The sequence below is a fragment of the Zootoca vivipara genome, chromosome 8 (assembly GCF_965207765.1).
Source record: "Zootoca vivipara chromosome 8, rZooViv2.hap1.1, whole genome shotgun sequence".
Classification (NCBI taxonomy): Eukaryota; Metazoa; Chordata; class Lepidosauria; order Squamata; family Lacertidae; genus Zootoca; species Zootoca vivipara.
In genome coordinates this window covers 679752-696095 of record NC_142591.1, presented here as the reverse complement: position 1 = coordinate 696095, position 16344 = coordinate 679752, and the positions used below count along the sequence as shown (strand labels likewise).

Below are 16344 nucleotides of genomic sequence, written 5' to 3'. Positions count from 1 at the left end.
ACTTGAACTTGGTCCAGTAGCAAATCAGGAACCACTGCCGTTATCTGAGCAAAGCCATTCTATGCTGACAGGGTCTCACTCCTGTCAGCGATCATGCCGCAGTATCCTGCACTATCTGCAACTTTTGGATCAAGTGCAAGGGAAGCCCTACAAGCATTCCAATAATCCACCCTTGAAGTAACCAATGCATTAACTGCTTTGATTCAGGAACATTGTAGGTGTTACACCGGTTGCATCTGTTAAAAGGGGTTTCTAGCCACTGAGTCTACCTGGACCTCCAGTGACTAAACTGGAAGCAACCCCAGATTGTGAACTTTGCTCCTTCTTGGGGAGTGCAACGCCATTCAGAGCAGGGAGTTGACCAGTTTCTTGGACACGGGAACCAGTCTCACACACAGTGCCTCTTATCTTGTCAGGATTCAAGTTCAACTTCCACCCCCTCATTCGTCTCACCAGGTAGGACACAGGAATTCTCACAGCTTGAGTGGTGGTCTAGTCTTTGGTTGGCCCACATCTCTGTTTCATTTCTTGGTTAAAAATTCCACCTGCTATTCCCCCTTTTTAGGGCAGAATTATATGGGTACCTGCAATTTTTCCAAGGGGAAAGAACAACCCTGGAGGAGGAGGCAATTTTTCAGTGGAAGGTGTTGTGAGATCAGTCCCCTCCCCTATAGTTTTCCCAGCTTGATCCCCTCCATGGGTGTTACATTGTGTAGAAAAAGTACAGGAGATTCTCATCACATTGTATCTCGCTTAAGGGGCAGCGGAAAAAGTTAAAGGTGAATGTTCACTTTTTGTAATAATCCTATATAATAAAGTCCAAGTTGTCCCTGCGCCCAAGCTGTCCCGTGTGTCCCTGGGTCACTGCGCGTGTGCCCCAGGGATACAGGGATTGGACAGCAGAGACTGCGCGCGCACACTCTCCCCCCTCCGCCTCCTCCAACCGCCGCTCCCACCGGACACCGCCTCACTGCAGGGCACGTCAGGGAAGCGAGGGTGGAGGCCGGCGAAGGCCTCCTCACAACCCTCCCTGTCCGTGAGGAGCGGCGGTTGGAGGAGGCAGGGGGGGGAGAGTGCGCGCGTCCTTCCTGTCGGCGGCTGGGGGAGAGGAACGGAGGAGGAGAACGCAGCGCTTTCTCCTCCTCCGTTCCTGTCCCCCTGCCGCCGACAGCAAGGACAGGTCCCAGGGTTCGGAGAAGCGCTGCACAAGCGCTTCTCCGAACCCCAGGATGTTCTAGCGCCCGTTATTAAACGGGCTGAAATACACTAGTTAGTAATGTTCTCATAGTTCCTAGTGGTCTCCTGACATATTCTGTCAAAACCAAATCTGCTAGCCTCTTTTTAAAACATTGTTATTGAAATGACCATTATAAAACATTTTCTGCTTGGAGTAGGATCATTTTTTCATTACTGGGCTTTTTGGGCTTTTTTTCTTTAAAAAAAGCAACCCTTCATTTCCAAATTGTTGGACGTATTTAACAAAAAGTGGTGAATTGCAGTGCTAAGTTGCTTGTCCCATGTCACATAAACCCAGGCGGTGGCTGCTGTTGGATATGAAGTGTCTGTTAATTTGTCCTTTGCGTGAACAGTGAATGTGATATCTAGCCTATTGCAAATAAAAGAAACAGAACAGAATAGAATGACTGACCTAACTGAATAGAACAGGACCTGCATAGAAACATTTGGGATGTTTTGAATGTTGGTTCTGGGGTGTGTGTGTGTGTGCTGCATTTCACAAAAAGTGGTTTACATCAAAATATTAAAACTGGGAAAGAGGATGGGTGGATAGGGAAAGAGAGAAGTGCATCTCTTCATTAAGAGAGCAAAATTGTTGTTTGACAACTACTCATGTTGTGTTTTCACTTGCAGTTTCTGGTACTCAAGCAAAGTTAAATAGCAACTACGGCAGTTCAAGTCAAGTCATTTTATTATGGTCAATGACCAGTATTAGGATGAAATCACCAATTAAAAAATTTACAATCTCAGAACAAACTAAAATAAATAAAATTACATATACATAAAAAAGCAGTTCCAGCTGGTCATTTATCTGTCAGATGAGGAACCCTTGATGATCTTCCGTCAATATACTACTCCTGGGTGCTAGTCATTATGTGTCACATTTTAATTGCTGCTATGCAGAATTTGGCCACATTGTATGTTACACCGGCCTTATTATCCAGGAGCAGCAGAGTAGCAAAAAACTGTTCAGAACTCCCAGTATATTTTTGGAGTACAGTATAGGCAAAATAAGGTACTACTGCTATTATTTTTCAGGAGGTCTCTTTCAAGGGATTGTCACCAACTTGCTTGGGAGTAAAAGAAACCCATTCAGTAATGTTCCCCAGATGAAAAGTAATGACTGCTTAAAATGTGTTGGAATATATATTTTTATGTTTACCACACCTGTTCCTATCTCTGTGGTTTCAAAGTTTGTGCAGTTGACAATTTCTTTTATTCTACTGGCCTTTTCTGCTGTACTTGAACAGCTACTTATCAAAAGACATGAGCTGATGCTTATATTTGCCTCTACGTCTTGAAAAACCTCACTTGTTGATTTTTGCAGATTACACAAGAAACTTAGAATCATAGAGTTGGAAGAGACCACAAGGGCCATCCAGTCCAACCCCCTGCTAAGCAGGAAACACCATCAAAGCATTCCTGACATATGCCTGGCAAGCCTCCGCTTAAAAACCTCCACAACACTCCTTGGCAGCAAATTCCACTCTCGAACAGCTCTTACTGTCAGGAAGTTCTTCCTAATGTTTTGGTGGAATCTTCTTTCTTGTAGTTTGAATCCATTGCTCCGTGTCCGCTTCTCTGGAGCAGCAGAAAACAACCTTTCTCCCTCCTCTATATGACATCATTTTATATATTTGAGCATGGCTATCATATCTCCCCTTAACCTTCTCTTCTCCAGGCTAAACATATCCAGCTCCCTAAGCCGTTCCTCATAAGACATTGACCATTTTGGTTGCCCTCCTCTGGACACATTCCAGCTTGTCAGTATCCTTCTTGAACTGTGGTGCCCAGAACTGGACACAGTATTCCAGGTGAGGTCTGACCAGAGCAGAATACAGTGGTACTATTACTTCCCTTGATCTAGATGCTATACTCCTATTGATGCAACAATAGTTGTATCCTGATTTTTTTTAGCAAAATCTTTACAGATTTTTGGTTATCTGACCAATCTGTTCTTTGCTCCTCAGTTTATGCTCCCCCCTCCATTAAAACTGGAAGCTACTTGATGACAAAAATGAATTGTAGTTGTTCCCTGGGCATCCTATACAGGATTTCATTCATATCGAGGGTACAGTAGAATTCTGGCAACCTCTTAACCAGAGCAAAGGATGCTCATGAGAGACGATTAGCAACACCTCCATTACTGTCGATTTTGCAAAGGGGGAAGGATCAGAGTACAAAGGACACTTAGAATATTGTGCTGCATACCCAGAGGGAAGGCACTATAACTTTTCTCAGATAGAGCTCTCAAAGTGGAAATTAAGATGAAGCAGGAACCCTCCTTTGTCCTGAAACTGAAACCATGAGTCTTCTCCTTCTTTGGCGATCAGCTGAGTAAGATTGTCTTCCATAAACACAATTTTAACAATGGGTCCGTAAATGACTGTGGAGGTGAATTCTGGATCCACACGTCCTTCCACATTGGGGACATCCACGGTGTGGATTTAAGCGTGCCTTCCTCTTAGCATGTTTCTCCCTTGTGTCCTGAGATCGAGTTTCTTCAAAGCCCATGACACCTTTGGTAAAGGCTGTTCTCCAACTGGAGCGCTCGCAGGCCGGTGTTTCCCCCACTTGTCAGTGTTTATACTACATTTTTTAAAATTTGCCTTGAGACTTGAAACTTCTTTTGTTGACCACCAGCATTACGCTTTCCATTTTTAAGTTGGGAAGAGAGTAGTTGCTTTGGAAGATGATCATCAGGCATCCGCACAACATGAGCAGTCCAACGGAGTTGATGTTGAAGAATCATTGCTTCAACACTGGTGATCTTTGCTTCTTCCAGTACGCTGATATTAGTTCGCCTGTCTTCCCAAGTGATGTGTAAATTTTTTCGGAGACACCATTGATGGAATCTTTTGAGGAGTTGGAGATGGCGTTTATAAGTGGTCCATGTTTCACAAGCATATAGTAATGTTGGTAGTACAATAGCTTTGTACACAAGCACTTTGGTTTCCCTGTGGATGTCCTGGTCCGCAAACACTCTGCACTTCAATCGGGAGAAAGCCGCACTTGCAGACCTCAGGCAATGCTGGATTTCAGCATCAGTGTTGGCCCTTGTGGAAAAGGTAACTGCCTAGGTAGAAGTGATCAACATTTTCCGACGTTACACCACTGAGTTGGATTTGTGGCGCTGCAGAGGGGTTATTTTGTACTTGTTGGTGCTGCACTTTGGATTTTTGGATGTTGAGTGATAGGCCAAGCTTTTTGTAACCTTCTGCAAAGATATTTAGAATGGTTTGGAGGTCATCCTCTGAGTGTGCGCACACTACAGGATGTCAGGAAGTTATGGTAACCTTACTTTTTGCTTACTTTGAGTAACACTACCTTAGGTACTCATACTAAGAGTACTTTTCAAGAATAATGGTTTGCAAAAACTGACACATTCAAACCATAATCTGTTTTTAAATTGTACGTTTCAAAACAGGGCAATACATTACTAAAATGAGGTAATGTGACCTTACTAAAAATTCAGCCGCAGACCAACCACTAAAGCCAGCAGTAAAAGGATAGTAAAAAGATAGTAATAAGAAGCCCGCCCCTTCTGTGGGGAGGGCAACCTAGTCTGGGAGCATTTGCAAACTTCCATTCAGAATATTTGGAGTTGGTTTTCCCACCCCACAGCACAGTCTTCTTACCTGGATTAAGCTTCACCTTGTTTCCTGTCATCCACCCAAAAACTGCCTCAGGGCCTCCCTGGGGCGAGCAGATAGAAAAGAGAAGTAGAATTGGGTGTCATACTGATGGCACTTCAACCCAAACCTCCAGGTGACTTCCCTCACAGTGATTTTATATAGAGACCTTAAAGGTATACTGTATAGCACCCTGAAACACCTTGAAGGCCACTGCTCGCCTTTCATCATTTTCTCCAGGAAGGACTAGAGGAAGTAGATGTGGGTTTGCATCAGTGATCAGAGAGGAATTGAAACAAATAGCCAGCACGTGTAGAGACAAAGTCAGAAAAGCTAAAGCACAGAATGAACTCAGGCTTGCTAGAGAGGTTAAAAGCAAAAAAGGGGGCTTTTATGGGTATGTCCGTAGCAAAAGGAAGAACAAGGAAACAGTGGGGTCACTTAGAGGAGAAGATGGTGAAATGCGAGCAGGGGACAGAGAAAGGGCAGAACTCCTCAATGCCTTCTTTGCCTCAGTCTTCTCCAAAAAAGAAAACAATGCCCGACCTGAAGAACATGGAGCAGATGACTCAGCTGGGGAAACACAGCCCAGAACAAGTAAGGAGGTAGTACAAGAATACTTGGCTAGTTTAGATGTTGTATTCAAGTCTCCAGGGCCAGATGAACTACTATTAAAAGAACTGGCAGAGGTGATTTCAGAACCACTGGCAGTAATCCTTGAGAATTCCTGGAGAACAGGCGAAGTCCCAGCAGACTGGAGGAGGGCAAACTTCCTGACAGTAAGAGCTGTTCGACAGTGGAATTTGCTGCCAAGGAGTGTGGTGGAGTCTCCTTTTTTGGAGGTCTTTAAGCAGAAGCTTGACAGGCATATGTCAAGAATGCTTTGATGGTGTTTCCTGCTTGGCAGGGGGTTGGACTGGATGGCCCTTGTGGTCTCTTCCAACTCTATGATTCTAAGTGCCGCTTATACTTCATTTCTCCCTTCCTCACCTACAAAGTCCTTTTTGTAATATTCCAGAAGTTGAAACAGTCTGCAATCTGAATAATTTTAGGAAAGTTCCGTATATGCGTGTAAATTGTTTTTGTTTTCATAATTTTAGTTGTATATGGAAGTTTAGGTTACAAAATGTAGCAAGAAACTGGAGCATAAGGAGGAGCCCTTTATGGTGGGAATTTGAATTTTTTCCCTAAAGTACAAAAGGAGATGTGTATTTAAGATCCATCCGGCTTCTCAAGAGTTTCAGGTCCGTTATCAGCAGACACTCATTTCTTCCTCCACAGTTTAAAGAAGTGGCTTTTAAAATTTGGAGGCTTTGTGGCTGCCTGCTTGCTGTAAATTTGGTGTGTATTTGGGCACAAGTATATGTGGTTCCTTTCTTCCCCCCACCTCCTCTATTGCTGTTGCCACTGATTGGTTAGATTTGACAGTGATGTGGGCTTCTTACGATAGTTCCAATTTTTTGTGAAAATTCCCCTTTTAAATAATGCAATATTTCAATGCTTTAAACAATTATAGGGTTGATTTTTACCTAGGAAAAAATAGTTGGAGTTACAATATCCATCGTACATGTATCTTAATATTTTCCAAACAAAATCTAAGATTGCCCAGTTAAAATTGCCAGGCTTGTTTGTAGTCCCTCCCAGCTAACACTTTTATTTTCCCATTCTGGTACTTCCTGTTTTGTGATGGTTTTTTGATGAAGAAAGAAAAATTTTGTATGACTTTCGTAGCAGAAAGGTGTGTGCTACAGTTGGCAACAGATGTTTGTCAAACTCTGAAATGCTTCCATCATTCAATAGATTTAATCATGCTGTGTTTCATAAAAATGCAGGATCAGTTGCTTCCATCCAGTTTTTGTGTTGATGAACATGTGACACATCATATTGTTGCCTGCAGCCACCCCAACCTCCCATTCCAGCGCTTCCAGGCCCTTACCCAGGGCTCAGGTTTCCACAGAGGAGACTGTGGTGTCTTTATGATACCTGATCTCTTTATGCATACAGTATATACAACCTCTGCCTATGAGGGAGGGGTTCACAGCATCAACACCCAAAAAGGGTATTGGATTCAAGAAGAAGTCTAACCTTGCTCTCAAAGGTTGTCCTGCCTCTCTCCAGCTTGCTGCCTTGCTTTGGATTCACCTCACTGCAACTCAAAACCCAGGCTTTATCCTTCTAACTCTCTTGAGTTGAGGGAGGGTGCCCACCTGTTTGCTGTCTCCCACAGATTCCTGTCTCCTTTGATCTCTTAATGGCCTGCTGATCACCTTAACACAGGAAGCTAGCTTGGCTTCTATGTTAACATTTGCTGGATCCAGGGGTGAAGAGGATCTCACATAGCCAACTTCCTCCCCTGCAAACTCACCACAATATGTTTAGGTCACAACTGCTACCGTAGAAGCCTTGCTAGCCATTAGATCTTGTGAAGCTAGGGAACATAATTTCTTATTTCTTAAGATGGTGGTTTGTGATTTCTGGTAATATACTTAATATACTTAATTTCAAAGAATGTTTGCCATCTTTCATTTCTCCCAGTTTTTTCTTTGCCTTCAGTGTGAGAATTGGCTCGCTTTGCCCCACAGTGTTTTGAATTTGTATTTTATAGCATGTTGCTTTGCAGATGTTAGCAGGTGTTTCTCTGAAAGGCATTACACTGGATGCTTTGTTTAGTATACTGTGACATTAATGAACTCTCCTACTACAAGTGTGAAAGAAAGATGCAGTAGTGAAGGCAGGAAGCACTTGTCACTCATCCTTCATAGCTACATGTCTGCTTCCTGTCAGTTAGACCACTAGAAGTGGAACAGATGAACCAAGATACTGCTGTTCTTTAATTCTTCTCATGAAGGTTATGATGTAACAATCTAAAGTGGAAAAAATGACTGTATTCTTTTTTCAAGACTGGACTTAATGGAAAATGGGAATATTTCTGATCATGAGCAACAAATGGAGGAATAAGGCAGAGTAGATAATTAATAGCTAAAGCTATTTTTGGTCATCTGCATACTGTCCCTTGCTTTTTCCTGTAGGACTAATTTAGTCATTAACAGTTGTCAACAGGTTTACTATACCCATTTAGTCAATCACCCATCTGAGAAAAACTACCCTTCTGAGAAAAACCCCACCCCACCCTCCCACTATATATAAGGGCCTGGTGACTTCTGTTTCAGTGTATCTGAAGAAGTGTGCATGCACATGAAAGCTTATACCCAGAACAAACTTAGTTCGTCTCTAAGGTGCTACTGGACAATTTATTTATTTATTTTGACTGCATCAGACCAACACGGCTACCTACCTGAAAAATAATTGTTAGGATTAGTCAGAAAACTTACGATCAATTTATTTGTATTAGAACACTGTAGAATTCCATGAAATCTATCTTCCAATTGGGGTTAACATGAAATTACATGATGGAGTAAATTGCATGCCTGTGACAAACTAGTATAAATGTGATTATCATTGATGTTCTATAATGGATCACATCCATTAGCTTAAGTACAAATATTTTCATATTCGTCCCAAAGAATAAGAAAAACGGTTGCTAGTTGGCAGCCCATAAATTCTGTCCGCCACCAAAAGCAGTGGTGATGCCTTGGTCACCATGACGGCTCCTATCTGCTGGGGGCAAAACTAAAATCTTGCTTGCTGCGAACAGTCATGTGAAGAAGGACGATCTGCTTACTTTGAGGTTTTAAAGGCTCTCACACATGGCAATCCTCCACAAAGCAGGATATTTTTTCCCTTTCAACCAATTTCATTTGGTGAAAGAATGTGCAGGTTTTGAGCTGGAAAGATTTCTTGATCAGGTAGAAGCTAGCCAGTTCTGAAATTTAGAGTTGCAACATTTTCCTCACTTCCTGTAGATAACTGCCTAATTGGAAAGCTCTTTGTAACTGCTTGCTAGTTAATGATTTTTTTTTTTAAAAAAGAATGTTTTAAATCTCAACTGTTTTGTGATGTATTATTTGTAGTAATTTATACAATCTGCATTTGTAAGTAGCCTTTATGCTATTTCAAGCATCAATTTGAAATGTGAATTTAAACTGTGAAACACAGTGTCTTGAGCAGGACAGAACCTTTGTTGCTGGATACTACCCTTGTTGGAAGTCCTAAAGGAAGCTTGATGTTTCAAAAGACCATTGCCCAGTTTTTCAGGACTCTAATCTCCTGTTTTGAGTTCATCTTGCTTTAGAACTCCCAATTTAGATGGTGGAATTCATTTTATTCCCATAGTGAGTTAGAGTACAGTATCACTAACTTTGTCAATCTAAGAGAATAAAGGGAATTTAAAGTGGTTATTTGCTTAGTGCCCAAACAAGGTTACCTATGAAAATCATGGCAGAACCTGTATACAGTCGTACCTCGGCTCCCGAACACCTTGGGAGTTGAACATTCTGGCTCCCAAACGATCGAAAACTGGAAGTGAGTGTTCTGGTTTCCGAACTTTTTTGGGAAGCTGAACATCTGGCGCTTCCGCTATTGTTTCTGGCACGCCTGCACAATTGGGAACGATTCGGAAGCTATGCCTTGGTTTCCAAACTTTTTGGAAGTCAAACAAACTTCTGGAATGATTCCATTTGTCTTCCGAGGTATGTCTATATTATTGAGAGACAGGACTTTGTTCTGAGTGGGCACAGCTGGTTCATGCTGATCTCTAGCTGTTGTTTGCTTGATATAGTTTATCTGTTCTGTTCCTTGTAAGGATTCTGTGGGGCTGCAAGGTACCCCAGAGGTGGGAAAGTGTTTCATTGTATTTTGTTTGCTTCTCATTTTTCATTCACTGCTTCTGCAGTGCACCTGGAATAGGTGTATTTTCTTCACTTTCCTGCTTCTTTGCTGGAAACTAAACACAGCACTGAGGATGGGGCAGGGCTTTCCTCAGCAACCGTTCCCTGGCAGACGCTGAAGTTCATGATCAAACTAGCACTTTGCCCACATTTCCAGCCTTGAATTGTGTTCCCAAAACATTTTTTCTATGATCACATGCTTGGCTTCATCGGCTTTTAGATCCTGTTGGTTTCAGCAGAGCTTAAAAACTCCCAGCACTAGGACTACTGCTGCTGCTACTACAGACCCTCCAAGGGTCCCTATTTTCCAGGGACATCCCTGATTTGGAGAAACCTTCCTGGTTTCTGATTTGATCCCAGAATGTCCCGCTTTTCCTTAGGATGTCCCTATTTTCATTGGAGAAATGTTGCAGGGTATGGAGTTATCCAGCCTCCAAGCCATCTGAAGGCAATCCTGTGTAGGATTTTTTTTTATTTTTTTATGTTTTATTATGTTTCTATATACTGTTGGAAGCTGCTTAGAGTGCTGGGGCAACCCACTAATATGTGTGGGGTATAAATAGTAAAAAGATCCTTATGGAATGGGATGTCCCTATTTTCATCAGAGAAATGTTGGAGGGTATGCTGCTGCTACTAGTACCTTCCTTTCACCAAAAAGTCCCAGCACAGGTTGCAGCCAAATAAAATACAGCACAGAAAACAGTTTAAAACAAATTGCAGTTTAAAAGAAATTAGGCTTGTAGCATTAGCAATTCTATTGTCCGCTTTTCATTTTTGCTGTAGTTTTTGCTGTTTTTAACTCTTGAGTACTACAACAGTGGAATGTGGGTGGCGCTGTGGGTTAAACCACAGAGCCTAGGGCTTGCCGATTGAAAGGTTGGCAGTTCGAATCCCCGTGATGGGGTGAGCTCCCATTGCTCGGTCCCTGCTCCTGCCAACCTAGCAATTCGAAAGCACGTCAAAGTGCAAGTAGATAAACAGGTACCGTTCCGGCAGGAAGGTAAACGGCGTTTCAGTGCGCTGCTCTGGTTCGCCAGAAGCAGCTTTGTCATGCTGCCACATGACCTGGAAGCTGTATGCCGGCTCCCTTGGCCAGTAAAGCAAGATGAGCGCCGCAACCCCAGAGTCGTCCGCGACTGGACCTAATGGTCAGGGGTCCCTTTACCTTTCCCACAACTGTGTTGTCTCTATCCTACTGTTCCATAAAGAGCCCTGAAATGAAGGATTTATGCTAGCGTAATATTTTGGATGTGCCTTTCTAAGAGCAGGGGAGGGATAGGGTTTGTTGATTCCATAGGGTTGTGAGCATTTTGCACAGGAAAGGTTTCTTAAAAGGAAGATGCCGTTTCTGAAAATGCACCGTGTGGCTGGTCTCCAAGACCAAAGTCACTGGTCTTTCGTGACTGTCCTCTCCACTTGCATGGAGCTAGAAAGTCACCTGTGCTTCTCTTCTGGGCAGGCTGTGTGGTGCTTTCTCTTTTCATCAGCTAAGCCTGCCTTTTCAGTTCAGTTTTCACTTAGCATTTGAAAAAAACCTTTCGGTCCAGGACAAACCTGTCCAGTGGATAATGCATGTAAAGGAAAAGGTGCTAACATAATTCATACCGTACAGAGCATGTTTGTGCTTTTATTCCTTTTGACGTGTGTAGTTATCAGTTATCAGCAGAAAGCTCATACAAGTTTCAAAGCTTTGTGTAGAATATATATAGCGTTTCTTAAGTGTTACCAGCAATTGTATTGGATAGAGTTGAGGGGAGAGCTGTGAGAAGTGACAGAAAGAGAGAGCTCTCAAAATAGCAACAGTAAAGGGGGTTTTCTCAGGGGAGCAATGGCTGACGAATGGCAAGTAAGAAGAGGCAGAAGCGATGAGATGGAAAGAGACATATCCACGTTAAGGATACAGTGCTCATCCTTGAGAGCAAGAACTGGTCCCTTGTGTCTTCCATTGCTTAGATTGTCATATGCTTCAAATTTAACTTTGCAGTGAAGTGTGGATTGGGTTATGCGTCTGTTGGCTACTTTGAACAGCTATTTATTGCAGGAAACAAACAGAAAGGCCATGACCTGACGGCAGGGAGCAATTATTAAAACTACCGCTTACAGTGTTTATATGAAAATGTGAACTTCTGTCAGTATCATAAGTGAATGGTTACAGGTAGGTAGCTGTGTTGGTCTGACGCAGTCAAAACAAAATAAAGAAATCCTTCCAGTAGCACCTTAGAGACCAACTATGAGCTTTAGTGTGTATGCACACTTCTTCAGACACACTGAAACAGAAGTCACCAGACCCTTATATATAGTGAGAGGGTAGAGAGGGGTATTACTCAGAAGGGGGGTGGGAATGGGTGATTGGCTGATAGGAGTGGTAAACCTGTTGATGACTGTTAAAGACTATTAACGACTGCAATTGGTCTTGCAGGAAAAAGCAAGGACTGAGGTGCTAAAGAAAGCTTGATCATGTATAATGAGATAAGAATCCAGTGTCCTTATTCAGACCAGGTCTCTCCATGGTTTTAAGCTTGGTAATGAGTTGCAATTCAGCAACTTCTCTTTCCAGTCTGTACAATCTATACATTCTGTACATTCTATACAAGATCTCAAAGTAGCTGTTTTATTACAGAAAAAATTCAGAAACAGACTGGAATAAGTGAATGGGTGTATTTAAAATATTTCCTGCAATAATAGAAAAGCAAGTCAAGAACCTTTATAAAAGATAATTTCTGTTTGTTTTTAACCTTTGTATCTGATTTCTGAGCAAGTTCGTTCTGACATGGCATAAATAAATTTTGCTACCTGAAATACTTTAAAGTGCCACGGTGATTAAAAAAAAATGTTAAGTTATATTAACATCTAGGCATATAACTGTGTTTGTAAGTCTTATTTTAAAAGTGTTTTTATGGCATTTTGTGCATAAAGGGGTTAAATATGAAGCAACAGGTATAGGCAGATCTTGGTATGTGACATGTTTAGTTGTTTTGCAAGGGCTAAAAGTCCTGGCTCTCTGTAATCTGACACAACGATAGTGCAGGCACAGTCCTGAAGGAAGAGAGACAGCAATGTGAAAAAACTGGAATTTCTGGTCTGGCTGAATTGTACCAGCTGCCTGCCCTACTAGGGATGTGATTATTCATGTTGGTCACACTTGACAGCAACTGGGAGGGAGGAAGACCATATTAATATAACAATATTAATATATTTGTTGTTGTTGTTTAGTCGTTTAGTCATGTCCGACTCTTCGTGACCCCATGGACCAAAGCACGCCAGGCACTCCTGTCTTCCACTGCCTCCCGCAGTTTGGTCAGACTCATGTCATCCCATCCTAACCTCCATCCCATCCTAACCACCATGCTTCCTTAATCCTCCCCTGCTGTCTCCCCAATTCTTTAAAAATTGTAGCACAAAACCATCCAGTTATATTTCCACTTTCCAGCTCTGTCTCAATTTTCTTTCCCTCTAAATTCTGGCCCCAGTGTGGATCCTGCCCTCCCTCTCTCACCAGGAGGACATTATTCCACACTGGTTCTTCTGTGAGGTCTCCTTGAATCAAACAGGTGTCCTGTTCCCCCCTCTCACTGGGGGAACAATAGTCCATGCATTTTCCTCTTCTTGTTAAAATTCTGTTGCATTGTCCATGTCTGATAATTGTTCATTTTGCTTCTCTTCATTCTCTGTTGGAGTTAGTCCTTTTTCATTTCCCTTGTAGTTCTGAGTTCTTTCACTCATTTCACGTATCAGTATATTGTTTTGCATCAAATCATTTTTAAGGTCCAAAAGCTGTTCCTAAAGTAGTTTCTGAAAGTTGAGGGACTCAAATGCCTCAGATGATGTTATGACTACAGACATCCTGGTCATCTCAGATTTCATGGGAAAAGAGCAGATAACCCAGCAGGAGGCGGTGCAATTCGTATTTCCAAACCAATTTTATGTCCGATCTGGTTATTAATCTCATTTTCAATTCTTCATGTCTTTAAAAAAATCATGTGCCCATTAATGAAAAGAGCATATCAAACTCCTTGTCCACAGCCTTATATTTTGCGCTCTCTTCAAAGTTAACAAATCTCAGCCTCAAAGAGGTAAACAAATTCCTTCTTATTGTGATGTCACAATGGCAGCTTGCTAATCCTTCTGGTGACCCGAAGCCAGTTTCCAGGGGTTCCCCCCCCATCCAAATTGAAAGTTCTTGCAGGGATTTAAATAAATTTAACCCTTCTCCCCTTACCCTGTCTCAGGGGGAGGGTTTTAAGTCCACTCTTTGGTAATTGATAAGTTCCTTTCACTTATTCTGGCTATAGGCAAGTTAACTGCGTCTCTGTTCTCTCAATGGGGGGAGACCGACTTCCTTTTTCAATCTCCTCCTGTGACCAAATTTTTACTAATTAGTCCAATTATTTCAGTATGCACGGTCTTTAGAGTTCCAATTTTTTTTGGGGGGGGGAAGTACCGATCGCTGTCGCCTGGCAGGGTCGCAGCTTCGTGCCTCCGAGGTAGCTTTGTTCCGATGCGCCGCGATTTGCTCCGACCCCCTGCTCTCTTGTTGCCCAAAAATAGGCAAACCGAGGGAGGGGGGAGCTCACTTCTGGCGTCTGCCAGATCCACATCCCCAAAAAGCTCAATTTAGGGTTTCTTCTGGGGGGCCGCTGCGCTGAAGCAGCCCCCCCTTCCTCGAAGGCACCCGTTCTCCTCAGCCGAGGAAAACGGTGCCCGCCATTGCTCCACGATCGGCTGGAAGTCCTCTTCTAAGGCCCATTTGACTTCACTCTCCAAGATGTCTGGCTCAAGGTCAGCAACCACAGTACCTGGGGTGTACGAGACCTCCATATCTTTCTGGTATAATTCCTCTGTGTATTCTTGCCACCTCTTCTTGATGTCTTCTGCTTCTGTTAGGTCCTTACCACTTTTGTCCTTTATTATGGTTGAGAAGCTGCTTGGTTTCTACTGGTGATAACAGAATAAATGATACAAGGAGAGAACTATAGCCTAAGATAGGAAAATAAGGGGTAAGGGAACCCCTAGCTACTTTAAATGAATTCAGATCTCCAGGGCCTGGTGAGCTGCACCAAGGAAGGAGCTTGTGGATATAATTTCAGAGCCTTTGTCTATTATCTTTGAGAATTATTGGAGAAGAGGTGAGGTCCCTGAAGACGGCAGGTGGGCAAATGTTCCCATCTTCAAAGGGGGGGGAGAAGACCCAAGTAACTACTGACCAGTGAGTTAGAGGTCCATCCTAGGAACAGCCCTAGAACAGATAATTAAAAAGTTAGTCTACGGGCATTAAAAATAGGAAGTTATGATTACTAAAACTGAGCATGGGTTTCTCAAAAACAAGTAATGCCAGACGAATCTCCTTTCTTTTCTTTTCTTTTTTTGATAGCTTGGGAATGCTGTGGACATAGTGTATCTCAATTTCAGTAAGGCTTCTGACAAATGCATCCCCCATGATAGTCTTGCAGAGAAGCTGGTAAAATGTGGGCTGGATGAGGTAACTGTGAAATGGGTTTGTAGATGGTTGACTGATCAAACCCAAGGAGTGCTCACTAACGGTTCCTCATCATCCTGGAAAAAAGTGGCAAGTGGGGTGCCACACGGTTCTGTTCTGGGCCAGTTGATGTTCAACATATGTATAAAGTACTTGAATGAAGGTATTGAGGGAATGCTCATCACCCTTGCAGGTGACACCAATTTGGGAGGGGTAGCTAATGCCTCATAAGGCAGAATCAGAATTCAAAATGACCGTGACAGTTTGGAGAACAGAGTCCAGACTAACAAAATGAATTTCAGTAGGGACAAAGATAAGGTTCTGCACATGGGCAGGAAGAACCAGACGCACAAATATAGGATGGGGGACACCTGGTTTACTAGCAGTACATGTGAAAGGGATCTAGGGGTCTTGGTGGACCACAAGCTTAACATGAGTCACAAGCTTAACATGAGTCAACAGTGTGATGCAGCAGCAAAAAAGCTAATGTTATTCTTGGCTGCATCAACAGAAGTCTAGTGTCCAGATCAAGGGAAATAATAGTACCACTCTATTCTGCCTTAGTCCGACCACACTTGGAATACTGTGTCCAATTTTGGGCACCACAATTTAAGAAGGATGTTGACAAGCTGGAAGGTGAGCAGAGGAGGGCAACCAAGATGATCAAGGGTCTGGAAACCAAGCCTCATGAGGAGTGCTTGAAGAAGCTGGGTATGTTTAGTCTGGAAAAGAGGAGGCTGGGAGGAGGCATGATAGACATCTTCAAATATATGAAGGGCTGTCATGTGGAGGAGAGAGCAAGCCTGCTTTTCCTGTTGCTAGGACCTGAGCAAATGGCTTCAACTTACAAGAAAGGAGATTTCAGCTAAAGATTTCAGGAAGAACTTCTGACAGTAAGAACTGTTTGAAAGTGGAACATAATTCCTCCTTAATTGGAGGTTTTAAAGCAGAAGCTGGATGTCATCTATCAGGGATTGTTTAGTTGAGATTCCTGAATTGCAGGGGGTTAGCAAGGTTATGCTCAAAATTCTACAAGGCAGGCTTAGGCAGTATGTGGACTGAGAACTCCCAGAAGTGCAAACTGGATTTCGTAGGGGCAGAGGAACCAGAGACCAAATTGCAAACATGCGCTGGATTTATGGAGAAAGCTAGAGAGTTCCAGAAAGACATCTGCTTCATTGACTATGCAAAAGCCTTTGACTGTGTCAACCAC

The 16344-nt window shown here is 42.8% G+C and overlaps 1 protein-coding gene across 6 annotated transcripts in view; it reads left to right on the top strand.

Moving 5' to 3' along the window:
• The window catches only part of ELF1 (E74 like ETS transcription factor 1), a 65553-nt gene that overhangs the window by 18182 nt on the left and 31027 nt on the right, over window positions 1–16344 (top strand). The window contains exon 2 of one of the 6 annotated variants that reach the window (XM_088674932.1): window positions 2918–3050. The exons of the other annotated variants lie outside the window; for them this stretch is intronic. The gene's annotated coding sequence lies outside the window, so the exon portion shown is untranslated. The remainder of the gene's footprint in view (window positions 1–2917; window positions 3051–16344) is intronic. 6 annotated transcript variants of the gene reach the window in all.